The following is a 15,416-nucleotide window of genomic DNA, read 5'->3' on the forward strand; positions in this document are numbered from 1 at the left end:
CTGACGTCAGGAACTGCGCCACCAATCGCCTGTCGCCGTGCGGTTTATGAATGGCTCTGACTACAATGGCGACAGTCGACACAGACTCTGGGGTTTGAGAGAGAGCCTGCACGCTCGGTGAAGACGGAGCTCTCGTTTGAGAGACCAGTCTGAGAGACTGATCAGTGTCTGGGGTTCGCTGCTCTTACGATCTGGCAGTGAGATCAGTTCTCTGTTTGTTTTGTTTTATTTTGTGTTTTTGAGATGTGCGTTCTTGTTATGCGCTTGTGGTGCACGATGAAATGTTTGTTGCTCTTATGACATTCTCATCTCAGTCCCCGTCCAACTCTTTGTAGACTGGCGGGAGAGGTTGTGAGTCAGGTAAGCAGGTCGCGACCTACATTTTGCACACGCAGTTGTCATTGAGATGTATTAGACGCACTAGTTTAGGAGTGGTGCTATTTATGTATGTTTTGTTTGGTTAGTTAGGGTAGTTTTAGTTATGGCGACTCCTCGACGCTGAAGACGTTTCTTTCTACATCTTTTGTTGATAGTTAGTTTAGCTCTTTAAACTTTAGTTAGAGGATTGTTCTTTTTGGTTATATTTAGTTCTTTGAGTTAAGCACCACTCTCTTGCTCCTTCCTCTCCACCAGATTGACTGTTGATCTTGATGATTTTTTGCTACATTGTATTGCCTCATTACTTCATTACTTTACTATTTAATTATTTCACTATTAATTCACTTAATTACAGTTGAGGAATTAAACCTTTTTTTTCAACTGAAGTTTGGGTTGTCTGTTTTCTCTTCCCATACGGTTACCCGCTGCTGTACTGACACACACGTAAATGCAAAATATGTGTTCTGTCCAATATTATTCCTAGACAAGTATAATCTCTAACGAGGGACGTAACAGTTTGGAAGAGACCGGGAGCAAGCAGTATCACTTCTCCAGTGTTTTCGCTTAGGCATAGCAGCCACGAGTGCCTTCTAAAATGCAGTCTTGGCAGCGATGGGATTCGAACCCACGCCCCCGAAGAGACTGGAGCCTTAATCCAGCGCCTTAGACCGCTCGGCCACGCTACCTTCTTTTAATGTCTCTCTTCTCCACAGTTAAATCCGTCGAAATTCTAGGTGCCTTGAAGGAGCACCTCGACAGGTGGAAAGGCCTCCTAAATACAGGGGGGACGCAGTTACACTCCTGGAGGCCCCCCTCCCTGCAGATTGCAATTCCATCTCTAATCAAACACACCTGAATTACCTAATCAAAGCCTTTGGGCCATCCTCCAAAATGGCAGCCAGCTGTGTCGCAGTTAAACTCAAAATCATGAGGTAGCTGTCAGATCACCCAAAAAATCTCAATGAGTAAAACTGGCTAACTCCATCATTATAGACTAGACATTTGTTATTATTATGTTTAAATTCATTTTTGAAGTGACATTATTACTGTCCCTGATTCAAGAGGGTGCAGATTTTCAGCCGCTTTTGCGCCTTTTCGGAGCACTCTTAAGGTGTCTGGCCCTCTTTAAAATCACTGCTGGCAGCGGTGGGATTCGAACCCACGCCCCCGAAGAGACTGGAGCCTAAATCCAGCGCCTTAGACCCCTCGGCCACGCTACCCTGACGTGGCTCGATTCGTGGGCCGTTTTCTGGCCATTTTTTTTTTCATAAATAGATTAAACGTTGGGTGCGTACCTTCATCGTCAGGCTCTGAAGCACGCCGAGTTTGGCCAAGGAAAGCAAAAGCGGCAGGGTTTGGAAGAGACCGGGAGCAAGCAGTGTCACTTCTCCAGTGTTTTCGCTTAGGCATAGCAGCCACGAGTGCCTTCTAAAATGCTGTCTTGGCAGCGGTGGGATTCGAACCCACACCCCCGAAGAGACTGGAGCCTTAATCCAGCGCCTTAGACCGCTCGGCCACGCTACCTTGTGAGGGCACCTTCCGTGGGCCATTTTCGCCAATTTTTTCTTTTAATGTCTTTCTTCTCCACAGTTAAATCCGTCGAAATTCTACGTGCCTTGAAGGAGCACCTCGACAGGTGGAAAGGCCTCCTAAATACAGGGGGGACGCAGTTACACTCCTGGAGGCCCCCCTCCCTGCAGATTGCAATTCCATCTCTAATCAAACACACCTGAAATAGACCCTTCGGCCACGCTACCCTGACGTGGCTCGATTCGTGGGCCGTTTTCTGGCCATTTTTTTTTCATAAATAGATTAAACGTTGGGTGCGGACCTTAATCGTCAGGCTCTGAAGCACGCCGAGTTCGGCCAAGGAAAGCAAAAGCGGCAGGGTTTGGAAGAGACCGGGAGCAAGCAGTGTCACTTCTCCAGTGTTTTCGCTTAGGCATAGCAGCCACGAGTGCCTTCTAAAATACTGTCTTGGCAGCGGTGGGATCTGAACCCACGCCCCCGAAGAGACTGGAGCCTTAATCCAGCGCCTTAGACCGCTCGGCCACGCTACCTTGTGAGGGCACCTTCCGTGGGCCATTTTCGCCAATTTTTTCTCTTAATGGCTCTCTTCTCCACAGTTAAATCCGTCGAAATTCTACGTGCCTTGAAGGAGCACCTCGACAGGTGGAAAGGCCTCCTAAATACAGGGGGGACACAGTTACACTCCTAAAGGCCCCCTCGCTGCAGATTGCAATTCCATCTCTAATAAAACACACCTGACTTACCTAATCAAAGCCTTTGGGCCATCCTCCAAAATGGCAGCCAGCTGTGTCGCAGTTAAACTCAAAATCATGAGGTAGCTGTCAGATCACCAAAAAAATCTCAATGAGTCAAATTGGCTAACTCCATCATTATAGACTAGACATTTGTTATTATTATGTTTAAATTCATTTTTGAAGTGACATTATTGCTGTCCCTGATTCAAGAGGGTGCAGATTTTCAGCCGCTTTTGCGCCTTAGACCAGCGCCTTAGACCGCTCGGCCACGCTACCTTGTGAGGGCATCTTCCGTGGGCCATTTTCGCCAATTTTTTCTTTTAATGTCTCTCTTCTCCACAGTTAAATCCGTCGAAATTCTACGTGCCTTGAAGGAGCACCTCGACAGGTGGAAAGGCCTCCTAAATACAGGGGGGACGCAGTTACACTCCTGGAGGCCCCCCTCCCTGCAGATTGCAATTCCATCTCTAATCAAACACACCTGAATTACCTAATCAAAGCCTTTGGGCCATCCTCCAAAATGGCAGCCAGCTGTGTCGCAGTTAAACTCAAAATCATGAGGTAGCTGTCAGATCACCAAAAAAATCTCAATGAGTCAAATTGGCTAACTCCATCATTATAGACTAGACTTTTGTTATTATTATGTTTAAATTCATTTTTGAAGTGACATTATTGCTGTCCCTGATTCAAGAGGGTGCAGATTTTCAGCCGCTTTTGCGCTTTTTCGGAGCACACTTAGGGTGTCTGGCCCTCTTTAAAATCACTGCTGGCAGCGGTGGGATTCGAACCCACGCCCCCGAAGAGACTGGAGCCTAAATCCAGCGTCTTAGACCCCTCGGCCACGCTACCCTGACGTGGCTCGATTCGTGGGCCGTTTTCTGGCCATTTTTTTTTCATAAATAGATTAAACGTTGGGTGCGGACCTTCATCGTCAGGCTCTGAAGCACGCCGAGTTTGGCCAAGGAAAGCAAAAGCGGCAGGGTTTGGAAGAGTCCGGGAGCAAGCAGTGTCACTTCTCCAGTGTTTTCGCTTAGGCATAGCAGCCACGAGTGCCTTCTAAAATGCTGTCTTGGCAGCGGTGGGATTCGAACCCACGCCCCCGAAGAGACTGGAGCCTTAATCCAGCGCCTTAGACCGCTCGGCCACGCTACCTTGTGAGGGCACCTTCCGTGGGCCATTTTCGCCAATTTTTTCTTTTAATGTCTCTCTTCTCCACAGTTAAATCCGTCGAAATTCTACGTGCCTTGAAGGAGCACCTCGACAGGTGGAAAGGCCTCCTAAATACAGGGGGGACGCAGTTACACTCCTGGAGGCCCCCCTCCCTGCAGATTGCAATTCCATCTCTAATCAAACACACCTGAATTACCTAATCAAAGCCTTTGGGCCATCCTCCAAAATGGCAGCCAGCTGTGTCGCAGTTAAACTCAAAATCATGAGGTAGCTGTCAGATCACCAAAAAAATCTCAATGAGTCAAATTGGCTAACTCCATCATTATAGACTAGACATTTGTTATTATTATGTTTAAATTCATTTTTGAAGTGACATTATTACCGTCCCTGATTCAAGAGGGTGCAGATTTTCAGCCGCTTTTGCGCCTTTTCGGAGCACACTTAAGGTGTCTGGACCTCTTTAAAATCACTGCTGGCAGCGGTGGGATTCGAACCCACGCCCCCGAAGAGACTGAAGCCTAAATCCAGCACCTTAGACCCCTCGGCCACGCTACCCTAACAGCCTGAAACACGCCTCGGTCTTGCCGAAACTTAAGAGATCTAGTTTGGATCAATCAATTTTAAGCAACTATCGCCCAATCTCAAACTTACCTTTTATTTCAAAAATTTTAGAAAAAGTGGTTTTGAGCCAACTCCAGTCCTTCTTGACTGATAGTCTGATCTACGAGAAATTTCAGTCTGGTTTTAAACTACGTCACAGTACCGAATCTGCACTTCTGCGAGTCATGAATGACATTTTACTCAGTACTGATACAGGGCAATCTGTGGCTCTGGTCCTGCTGGACCTCAGCTCTGCTTTTGACCTTGTCGACCATGATATTTTAATCACTCGTCTTGAAGTATCCACAGGTCTTAGGGGCATGGTGTTGGAGTGGTTCCGCTCATACTTGCTTAACAGAAGTTATTCTGTTCGTATCGGGAAACAGTGCTCATCTAAAATGAAATTTGGGTCTGGCGTTCCGCAGGGTTCTATCCTTGGGCCAGAATTATTTAATCTGTACATGTTACCTCTGGGTTCTATTTTAACTAAACATGGGGTTTCTTATCACCTATATGCTGATGATACTCAAATTTACTTGCCCCTAAAACGTAATGACAAGTCTGCCTTAAAGCCACTACTGGACTGTATAGATGAACTGAAACTATGGCTTACTGATAACTTCTTGAGTTTAAATGAAAACAAGACAGAAATTATCCTGTTCGGCCCCAGTGATCGTAGTACACATGTTTGTGACCTTCTAACATTGTCACCTTTCAGTACCACCTGTACTCGTAATCTGGGCGTCTGGATTGATAACAACATTAACCTTGAAAAGCAGATAAGAGCTGTGGTAAAATCCTGCTTTTTTCATCTTCGTCTCTTAGCTAAGGTCAAGCCGTTTTTGTCTGGTAAACACTTTGAGATAGCCATGCATGCATTAATAACATCCAGATTGGACTATTGTAATTCTTTATATATTGGAGTTTCTCAGAAACATATCTCCCGTCTCCAATTAGTCCAAAATGCAGCTGCACGCCTTCTCAAAGGAAAACGTAAATTTGACCATATTACTCCGGTTCTGATCTCGCTACACTGGCTACCGATTAAATTTCGAATAGATTTTAAAGTTTTGCTTTTTGTTTTTAAATCTTTACAAAACATAGCTCCCCAGTACTTATCTGAACTGCTTCACCCAAAATTGAAGTCAAGATCACTAAGATCGGGGGAATCAAATTTACTCTCTGTCCCCAGGACCAGATTAAAAAACAGGGGTGACCGTGCATTCGCAGCTTATGGACCCAAATTATGGAATAGTCTACCCACAAATATCAGATCTGTCCAAACTCTGACATTATTTAAAACTTCTCTGAAAACGTACCTTTTTTCACTTGCTTTTAACGTACCTTGATGTGTCCGTCTTTCCTCCTCGACGTGTATCTGTTTGTTATGTGCATGTTTTTGTCTACCTTTGTATTGCCTTGTTAAGCACTTTGGTCAACGCTAGTTGTTTTTAAATGTGCTATACAAATAAAATTGTATTGTATTGTACCCTGACGAGGCACATTTCGTGGGCCGTTTTTTGGCCATTTTTTTTTTCATAAATAGATTAAACGTTGGGTGCGGACCTTCATCGTCAGGCCTCTGAAGCACGCCGAGTTCGGCCAAGGAAAGCAAAGCGGCAGGGTTTGTAAGAGACCGGGAGCAAGCAGTGTCACTTCTCCAGTGTTTTCGCTTAGGCATAGGAGCCACGAGTGCCTTCTAAAATGCTGTCTTGGCAGCGGTGGGATTCGAACCCACGCCCCCGAAGAGGACTGGAGCCTTAATCCAGCGCTTAGACCGCTCGGCCACGCTACCTTGTGAGGGCACCTTCCGTGGGCCCATTTTCGCCAATTTTTTCTTTTAATGTCTCTCTTCTCCACAGTTAAATCCGTCGAAATTCTACGTGCCTTGAAGGAGCACCTCGACAGGTGGAAAGGCCTCCTAAATACAGGGGGGACGCAGTTACACTCCTGGAGGCCCCCCTCCCTGCAGATTGCAATTCCATCTCTAATCAAACACACCTGAATTACCTAATCAAAGCCTTTGGCCATCCTCCAAAATGGCAGCCAGCTGTGTCGCAGTTAAACTCAAAAATCATGAGGTAGCTGTCAGATCACCAAAAAAAATCTTCAATGAGTCAAATTGGCTAGCTCCATCATTATAGACTAGACATTTGTTATTATTATGTTTAAATTCATTTTTGAAGTGACATTATTGCTGTCCCTGATTCAAGAGGGTGCAGATTTTCAGCCGCTTTTGCGCCTTTTCGGAGCACACTTAAGGTGTCTGGACCTCTTTAAAATCACTGCTGGCAGCGGTGGGATTCGAACCCACGCCCCCGAAGAGACTGAAGCCAAAAATCCAACACCTTAGACCCCTCGGCCACGCTACCCTGACGAGGCTCATTTTGTGGGCCGTTTTTTGGCCATTTTTTTTTTCATAAATAGATTAAACGTTGGGTGCGTACCTTCATCGTCAGGCTCTGAAGCACGCCGAGTTCGGCCAAGGAAAGCAAAAGCGGCAGGGTTTGGAAGAGACCGGGAGCAAGCAGTGTCACTTCTCCAGTGTTTTCGCTTAGGCATAGCAGCCACGAGTGCCTTCTAAAATGCTGTCTTGGCAGCGGCGGGATTCAAACCCACACCCCCGAAGAGACTGGAGCCTTAATCCAGCGCCTTACACCGCTCGGCCACGCTACCTTGTGAGGGCACCTTCCGTGGGCCATTTTCGCCAATTTTTTCTTATAATGTCTCTCTTCTCCACAGTTAAATCCGTCGAAATTCTATGTGCCTTGAAGGAGCACCTCGACAGGTGGAAAGGCCTCCTAAATACAGGGGGGACGCAGTTACACTCCTGGAGGCCCCCCTCCCTGCAGATTGCAATTCCATCTCTAATCAAACACACATGAATTACGTAATCAAAGCCTTTGGGCCATCCTCCAAAATGGCAGCCAGCTGTGTCGCAGTTAAACTCAAAATCATGAGGTAGCTGTCAGATCACCAAAAAAATCTAAATGAGTCAAATTGGCTAACTCCATCATTATAGACTAGACATTTGTTATTATTATGTTTAAATACATTTTTGAAGTGACATTATTACTGTCCCTGATTCAAGAGGGTTCAGATTTTCAGCCGCTTTTGCGCCTTTTCGGAGCACTCTTAAGGTGTCTGGCCCTCTTTAAAATCACTGCTGGCAGCGGTGGGATTCGAACCCACGCCCCCGAAGAGACTGGAGCCTAAATCCAGCGCCTTAGACCCCTCGGCCACGCTACCCTGACGTGGCTCGATACGTGGGCCGTTTTCTGGCCATTTTTTTTCCATAAATAGATTAAAGGTTGGGTGCGGACCTTCATCGCCAGGCTCTGAAGCACGCCGAGTTTGGCCAAGGAAAGCAAAAGCAGCAGGGTTTGGAAGAGTCCGGGAGCAAGCAGTGTCACTTCTCCAGTGTTTTCGCTTAGGCATAGCAGCCACGAGTGCCTTCTAAAGTGCTGTCTTGGCAGCGGTGGGATTCGAACCCACGCCCCCGAAGAGACTGGAGCCTTAATCCAGCGCCTTAGACTGCTCGGCCACGCTACCTTGTGAGGGCACCTTCTGTGGGCCATTTTCGCCAATTTTTTCTTTTAATGTCTCTCTTCTCCACAGTTAAATCCGTCGAAATTCTACGTGCCTTGAAGGAGCACCTCGACAGGTGGAAAGGCCTCCTAAATACAGGGGGGACGCAGTTACACTCCTGGAGGCCCCCCTCCCTGCAGATAGCAATTCCATCTCTAATCAAACACACCTGAATTACCTAATCAAAGCCTTTGGGCCATCCTCCAAAATGGCAGCCAGCTGTGTCGCAGTTAAACTTAAAATCATGAGGTAGCTGTCAGATCACCAAAAAAATCTCAATGAGTCAAATTGGCTAACTCCATCAGTATAGACTAGACATTTGTTATTATTATGTTTAAATTCATTTTTGAAGTGACATTATTGCTGTCCCTGATTCAAGAGGGTGCAGATTTTCAGCCGCTTTTGCGCCTTTTCGGAGCACACTTAAGGTGTCTGGCCCTCTTTAAAATCACTGCTGGCAGCGGTGGGATTCGGAACCCCTACCCCCGAAGAGACTGGAGCCTAAATCCAGCGTCTTAGACCCCTCGGCCACGCTACCCTGACGTGGCTCGATTCGTGGGCCGTTTTCTGGGCATTTTTTTTTTTCATAAATAGATTAAACGTTGGGTGCGGACCTTCATCGTCAGGCTCTGAAGCACGCCGAGTTCGGCCAAGGAAAGCAAAAGCGGCAGGGTTTGGAAGAGACCGGGAGCAAGCAGTGTCACTTCTCCAGTGTTTTCGCTTAGGCATAGCAGCCACGAGTGCCTTCTAAAATACTGTCTTGGCAGCGGTGGGATTAGAACCCACACCCCCGAAGAGACTGGAGCCTTAATCCAGCGCCTTAGACCGCTCGGCCACGCTACCTTGTGAGGGCACCTTCCGTGGGCCATTTTCGCCAATTTTTTCTTTTAATGTCTCTCTTCTCCACAGTTAAATCCGTCGAAATTCTACGTGCCTTGAAGGAGCACCTCGACAGGTGGAAAGGCCTCCTAAATACAGGGGGGACGCAGTTACACTCCTGGAGGCCCCCCTCCCTGCAGATTGCAATTCCATCTCTAATCAAACACACCTGAAATAGACCCCTCGGCCACGCTACCCTGACGTGGCTCGATTCGTGGGCCGTTTTCTGGCCATTTTTTTTTCATAAATAGATTAAACGTTGGGTGCGGACCTTAATCGTCAGGCTCTGAAGCACGCCGAGTTCGGCCAAGGAAAGCAAAAGCGGCAGGGTTTGGAAGAGACCGGGAGCAAGCAGTGTCACTTCTCCAGTGTTTTCGCTTAGGCATAGCAGCCACGAGTGCCTTCTAAAATACTGTCTTGGCAGCGGTGGGATCTGAACCCACGCCCCCGAAGAGACTGGAGCCTTAATCCAGCGCCTTAGACCGCTCGGCCACGCTACCTTGTGAGGGCACCTTCCGTGGGCCATTTTCGCCAATTTTTTCTCTTAATGGCTCTCTTCTCCACAGTTAAATCCGTCGAAATTCTACGTGCCTTGAAGGAGCACCTCGACAGGTGGAAAGGCCTCCTAAATACAGGGGGGACGCAGTTACACTCCTAAAGGCCCCCTCGCTGCAGATTGCAATTCCATCTCTAATAAAACACACCTGACTTACCTAATCAAAGCCTTTGGGCCATCCTCCAAAATGGCAGCCAGCTGTGTCGCAGTTAAACTCAAAATCATGAGGTAGCTGTCAGATCACCAAAAAAATCTCAATGAGTCAAATTGGCTAACTCCATCATTATAGACTAGACATTTGTTATTATTATGTTTAAATTCATTTTTGCTGTCCCTGATTCAAGAGGGTGCAGATTTTCAGCCGCTTTTGCGCCTTAGACCAGCGCCTTAGACCGCTCGGCCACGCTACCTTGTGAGGGCATCTTCCGTGGGCCATTTTCGCCAATTTTTTCTTTTAATGTCTCTCTTCTCCACAGTTAAATCCGTCGAAATTCTACGTGCCTTGAAGGAGCACCTCGACAGGTGGAAAGGCCTCCTAAATACAGGGGGGACGCAGTTACACTCCTGGAGGCCCCCCTCCCTGCAGATTGCAATTCCATCTCTATTCAAACACACCTGAATTACCTAATCAAAGCCTTTGGGCCATCCTCCAAAATGGCAGCCAGCTGTGTCGCAGTTAAACTCAAAATCATGAGGTAGCTGTCAGATCACCAAAAAAATCTCAATGAGTCAAATTGGCTAACTCCATCATTATAGACTAGACTTTTGTTATTATTATGTTTAAATTCATTTTTGAAGTGACATTATTGCTGTCCCTGATTCAAGAGGGTGCAGATTTTCAGCCGCTTTTGCGCCTTTTCGGAGCACTCTTAAGGTGTCTGGCCCTCTTTAAAATCACTGCTGGCAGCGGTGGGATTCGAACCCACGCCCCCGAAGAGACTGAAGCCTAAATCCAGCGTCTTAGACCCCTCGGCCACGCTACCCTGACGTGGCTCGATTCGTGGGCCGTTTTCTGGCCATTTTTTTTTCATAAATAGATTAAACGTTGGGTGCGGACCTTCATCGTCAGGCTCTGAAGCACGCCGAGTTTGGCCAAGGAAAGCAAAAGCGGCAGGGTTTGGAAGAGTCCGGGAGCAAGCAGTGTCACTTCTCCAGTGTTTTCGCTTAGGCATAGCAGCCACGAGTGCCTTCTAAAATGCTGTCTTGGCAGCGGTGGGATTCGAACCCACGCCCCCGAAGAGACTGGAGCCTTAATCCAGCGCCTTAGACCGTTCGGCCACGCTACCTTGTGAGGGCACCTTCCGTGGGCCATTTTCGCCAATTTTTTCTTTTAATGTCTCTCTTCTCCACAGTTAAATCCGTCGAAATTCTACGTGCCTTGAAGGAGCACCTCGACAGGTGGAAAGGCCTCCTAAATACAGGGGGGACGCAGTTACACTCCTGGAGGCCCCCCTCCCTGCAGATTGCAATTCCATCTCTAATCAAACACACCTGAATTACCTAATCAAAGCCTTTGGGCCATCCTCCAAAATGGCAGCCAGCTGTGTCGCAGTTAAACTCAAAATCATGAGGTAGCTGTCAGATCACCAAAAAAATCTCAATGAGTCAAATTGGCTAACTCCATCATTATAGACTAGACATTTGTTATTATTATGTTTAAATTCATTTTTGAAGTGACATTATTACCGTCCCTGATTCAAGAGGGTGCAGATTTTCAGCCGCTTTTGCGCCTTTTCGGAGCACACTTAAGGTGTCTGGACCTCTTTAAAATCACTGCTGGCAGCGGTGGGATTCGAACCCACGCCCCCGAAGAGACTGAAGCCTAAATCCAGCACCTTAGACCCCTCGGCCACGCTACCCTGACGAGGCACATTTCGTGGGCCGTTTTTTGGCCATTTTTTTTTTCATAAATAGATTAAACGTTGGGTGCGGACCTTCATCGTCAGGCTCTGAAGCACGCCGAGTTCGGCCAAGGAAAGCAAAAGCGGCAGGGTTTGTAAGAGACCGGGAGCAAGCAGTGTCACTTCTCCAGTGTTTTCGCTTAGGCATAGCAGCCACGAGTGCCTTCTAAAATGCTGTCTTGGCAGCGGCGGGATTCAAACCCACACCCCCGAAGAGACTGGAGCCTTAATCCAGCGCCTTACACCGCTCGGCCACGCTACCTTGTGAGAGCACCTTCCGTGGGCCATTTTCGCCAATTTTTTCTTATAATGTCTCTCTTCTCCACAGTTAAATCCGTCGAAATTCTACGTGCCTTAAAGGAGCACCTCGACAGGTGGAAAGGCCTCCTAAATACAGGGGGGACGCAGTTACACTCCTGGAGGCCCCCCTACCTGCAGATTGCAATTCCATCTCTAATCAAACACACCTGAATTACCTAATCAAAGCCTTTGGGCCATCCTCCAAAATGGCAGCCAGCTGTGTCGCAGTTAAACTCAAAATCATGAGGTAGCTGTCAGATCACCAAAAAAATCTCAATGAGTCAAATTGGCTAACTCCATCATTATAGACTAGACATTTGTTATTATTATGTTTAAATTAATTTTTGAAGTGACATTATTGCTGTCCCTGATTCAAGAGGGTGCAGATTTTCAGCCGCTTTTGCGCCTTTTCGGAGCACACTTAAGGTGTCTGGCCCTCTTTAAAATCACTGCTGGCAGCAGTGGGATTTGAACCCACACCCCCGATGAGACTGGAGCCTAAATCCAGCGCCTTAGACCCCTCGGCCACGCTACCCTGACGAGGCTCATTTCGTGGGCCGTTTTCTGGCCATTTTTTTTTTCATAAATAGATTAAACGTTGGGTGCGTACCTTCATCGTCAGGCTCTGAAGCACGCCGAGTTCGGCCAAGGAAAGCAAAAGCGGCAGGGTTTGGAAGAGACCGGGAGCAAGCAGTGTCACTTCTCCAGTGTTTTCGCTTAGGCATAGGAGCCACGAGTGCCTTCTAAAATGCTGTCTTGGCAGCGGTGGGATTCGAACCCACGCCCCCGAAGAGACTGGAGCCTTAATCCAGCGCCTTAGACCGCTCGGCCACGCTACCTTCTTTTAATGTCTCTCTTCTCCACAGTTAAATCCGTCGAAATTCTAGGTGCCTTGAAGGAGCACCTCGACAGGTGGAAAGGCCTCCTAAATACAGGGGGGACGCAGTTACACTCCTGGAGGCCCCCCTCCCTGCAGATTGCAATTCCATCTCTAATCAAACACACCTGAATTACCTAATCAAAGCCTTTGGGCCATCCTCCAAAATGGCAGCCAGCTGTGTCGCAGTTAAACTCAAAATCATGAGGTAGCTGTCAGATCACCCAAAAAATCTCAATGAGTAAAACTGGCTAACTCCATCATTATAGACTAGACATTTGTTATTATTATGTTTAAATTCATTTTTGAAGTGACATTATTACTGTCCCTGATTCAAGAGGGTGCAGATTTTCAGCCGCTTTTGCGCCTTTTCGGAGCACTCTTAAGGTGTCTGGCCCTCTTTAAAATCACTGCTGGCAGCGGTGGGATTCGAACCCACGCCCCCGAAGAGACTGGAGCCTAAATCCAGCGCCTTAGACCCCTCGGCCACGCTACCCTGACGTGGCTCGATTCGTGGGCCGTTTTCTGGCCATTTTTTTTTTCATAAATAGATTAAACGTTGGGTGCGTACCTTCATCGTCAGGCTCTGAAGCACGCCGAGTTTGGCCAAGGAAAGCAAAAGCGGCAGGGTTTGGAAGAGACCGGGAGCAAGCAGTGTCACTTCTCCAGTGTTTTCGCTTAGGCATAGCAGCCACGAGTGCCTTCTAAAATGCTGTCTTGGCAGCGGTGGGATTCGAACCCACACCCCCGAAGAGACTGGAGCCTTAATCCAGCGCCTTAGACCGCTCGGCCACGCTACCTTGTGAGGGCACCTTCCGTGGGCCATTTTCGCCAATTTTTTCTTTTAATGTCTTTCTTCTCCACAGTTAAATCCGTCGAAATTCTACGTGCCTTGAAGGAGCACCTCGACAGGTGGAAAGGCCTCCTAAATACAGGGGGGACGCAGTTACACTCCTGGAGGCCCCCCTCCCTGCAGATTGCAATTCCATCTCTAATCAAACACACCTGAAATAGACCCTTCGGCCACGCTACCCTGACGTGGCTCGATTCGTGGGCCGTTTTCTGGCCATTTTTTTTTCATAAATAGATTAAACGTTGGGTGCGGACCTTAATCGTCAGGCTCTGAAGCACGCCGAGTTCGGCCAAGGAAAGCAAAAGCGGCAGGGTTTGGAAGAGACCGGGAGCAAGCAGTGTCACTTCTCCAGTGTTTTCGCTTAGGCATAGCAGCCACGAGTGCCTTCTAAAATACTGTCTTGGCAGCGGTGGGATCTGAACCCACGCCCCCGAAGAGACTGGAGCCTTAATCCAGCGCCTTAGACCGCTCGGCCACGCTACCTTGTGAGGGCACCTTCCGTGGGCCATTTTCGCCAATTTTTTCTCTTAATGGCTCTCTTCTCCACAGTTAAATCCGTCGAAATTCTACGTGCCTTGAAGGAGCACCTCGACAGGTGGAAAGGCCTCCTAAATACAGGGGGGACACAGTTACACTCCTAAAGGCCCCCTCGCTGCAGATTGCAATTCCATCTCTAATAAAACACACCTGACTTACCTAATCAAAGCCTTTGGGCCATCCTCCAAAATGGCAGCCAGCTGTGTCGCAGTTAAACTCAAAATCATGAGGTAGCTGTCAGATCACCAAAAAAATCTCAATGAGTCAAATTGGCTAACTCCATCATTATAGACTAGACATTTGTTATTATTATGTTTAAATTCATTTTTGAAGTGACATTATTGCTGTCCCTGATTCAAGAGGGTGCAGATTTTCAGCCGCTTTTGCGCCTTAGACCAGCGCCTTAGACCGCTCGGCCACGCTACCTTGTGAGGGCATCTTCCGTGGGCCATTTTCGCCAATTTTTTCTTTTAATGTCTCTCTTCTCCACAGTTAAATCCGTCGAAATTCTACGTGCCTTGAAGGAGCACCTCGACAGGTGGAAAGGCCTCCTAAATACAGGGGGGACGCAGTTACACTCCTGGAGGCCCCCCTCCCTGCAGATTGCAATTCCATCTCTAATCAAACACACCTGAATTACCTAATCAAAGCCTTTGGGCCATCCTCCAAAATGGCAGCCAGCTGTGTCGCAGTTAAACTCAAAATCATGAGGTAGCTGTCAGATCACCAAAAAAATCTCAATGAGTCAAATTGGCTAACTCCATCATTATAGACTAGACTTTTGTTATTATTATGTTTAAATTCATTTTTGAAGTGACATTATTGCTGTCCCTGATTCAAGAGGGTGCAGATTTTCAGCCGCTTTTGCGCTTTTTCGGAGCACACTTAGGGTGTCTGGCCCTCTTTAAAATCACTGCTGGCAGCGGTGGGATTCGAACCCACGCCCCCGAAGAGACTGGAGCCTAAATCCAGCGTCTTAGACCCCTCGGCCACGCTACCCTGACGTGGCTCGATTCGTGGGCCGTTTTCTGGCCATTTTTTTTTCATAAATAGATTAAACGTTGGGTGCGGACCTTCATCGTCAGGCTCTGAAGCACGCCGAGTTTGGCCAAGGAAAGCAAAAGCGGCAGGGTTTGGAAGAGTCCGGGAGCAAGCAGTGTCACTTCTCCAGTGTTTTCGCTTAGGCATAGCAGCCACGAGTGCCTTCTAAAATGCTGTCTTGGCAGCGGTGGGATTCGAACCCACGCCCCCGAAGAGACTGGAGCCTTAATCCAGCGCCTTAGACCGCTCGGCCACGCTACCTTGTGAGGGCACCTTCCGTGGGCCATTTTCGCCAATTTTTTCTTTTAATGTCTCTCTTCTCCACAGTTAAATCCGTCGAAATTCTACGTGCCTTGAAGGAGCACCTCGACAGGTGGAAAGGCCTCCTAAATACAGGGGGGACGCAGTTACACTCCTGGAGGCCCCCCTCCCTGCAGATTGCAATTCCATCTCTAATCAAACACACCTGAAT

The 15,416-nt window shown here is 47.8% G+C and overlaps 9 non-coding genes across 9 annotated transcripts; all 9 read right to left on the reverse strand.

Moving 5' to 3' along the window:
* Positions 1–1,516: 1,516 nt before the first annotated feature.
* trnal-uag (transfer RNA leucine (anticodon UAG)) lies at positions 1,517–1,598 on the reverse strand. The gene has a single exon. It is a non-coding gene; the product is annotated as a tRNA-Leu (tRNA).
* Positions 1,599–1,820: 222 nt separating this feature from the next.
* trnal-aag (transfer RNA leucine (anticodon AAG)) lies at positions 1,821–1,902 on the reverse strand. Its single transcript has one exon. It is a non-coding gene; the product is annotated as a tRNA-Leu (tRNA).
* Positions 1,903–3,712: 1,810 nt separating this feature from the next.
* trnal-aag (transfer RNA leucine (anticodon AAG)) lies at positions 3,713–3,794 on the reverse strand. The gene has a single exon. It is a non-coding gene; the product is annotated as a tRNA-Leu (tRNA).
* A 3,785-nt stretch (positions 3,795–7,579) lies between these two features.
* Positions 7,580–7,661, reverse strand: trnal-uag (transfer RNA leucine (anticodon UAG)). The gene has a single exon. It is a non-coding gene; the product is annotated as a tRNA-Leu (tRNA).
* Positions 7,662–10,639: 2,978 nt separating this feature from the next.
* Positions 10,640–10,721, reverse strand: trnal-aag (transfer RNA leucine (anticodon AAG)). Its single transcript has one exon. It is a non-coding gene; the product is annotated as a tRNA-Leu (tRNA).
* Positions 10,722–12,393: 1,672 nt separating this feature from the next.
* On the reverse strand, positions 12,394–12,475 carry trnal-aag (transfer RNA leucine (anticodon AAG)). Its single transcript has one exon. It is a non-coding gene; the product is annotated as a tRNA-Leu (tRNA).
* A 452-nt stretch (positions 12,476–12,927) lies between these two features.
* trnal-uag (transfer RNA leucine (anticodon UAG)) lies at positions 12,928–13,009 on the reverse strand. Its single transcript has one exon. It is a non-coding gene; the product is annotated as a tRNA-Leu (tRNA).
* Positions 13,010–13,231: 222 nt separating this feature from the next.
* On the reverse strand, positions 13,232–13,313 carry trnal-aag (transfer RNA leucine (anticodon AAG)). Its single transcript has one exon. It is a non-coding gene; the product is annotated as a tRNA-Leu (tRNA).
* Positions 13,314–15,123: 1,810 nt separating this feature from the next.
* trnal-aag (transfer RNA leucine (anticodon AAG)) lies at positions 15,124–15,205 on the reverse strand. The gene has a single exon. It is a non-coding gene; the product is annotated as a tRNA-Leu (tRNA).
* Positions 15,206–15,416: the final 211 nt, after the last annotated feature.

Source organism: Rhinichthys klamathensis, unplaced genomic scaffold (genome assembly GCF_029890125.1).
Source record: "Rhinichthys klamathensis goyatoka isolate OS25496 unplaced genomic scaffold, OSU_Roscu_1.1 h1tg000035l_1, whole genome shotgun sequence".
Lineage (NCBI taxonomy): Eukaryota > Metazoa > Chordata > Actinopteri > Cypriniformes > Leuciscidae > Rhinichthys > Rhinichthys klamathensis.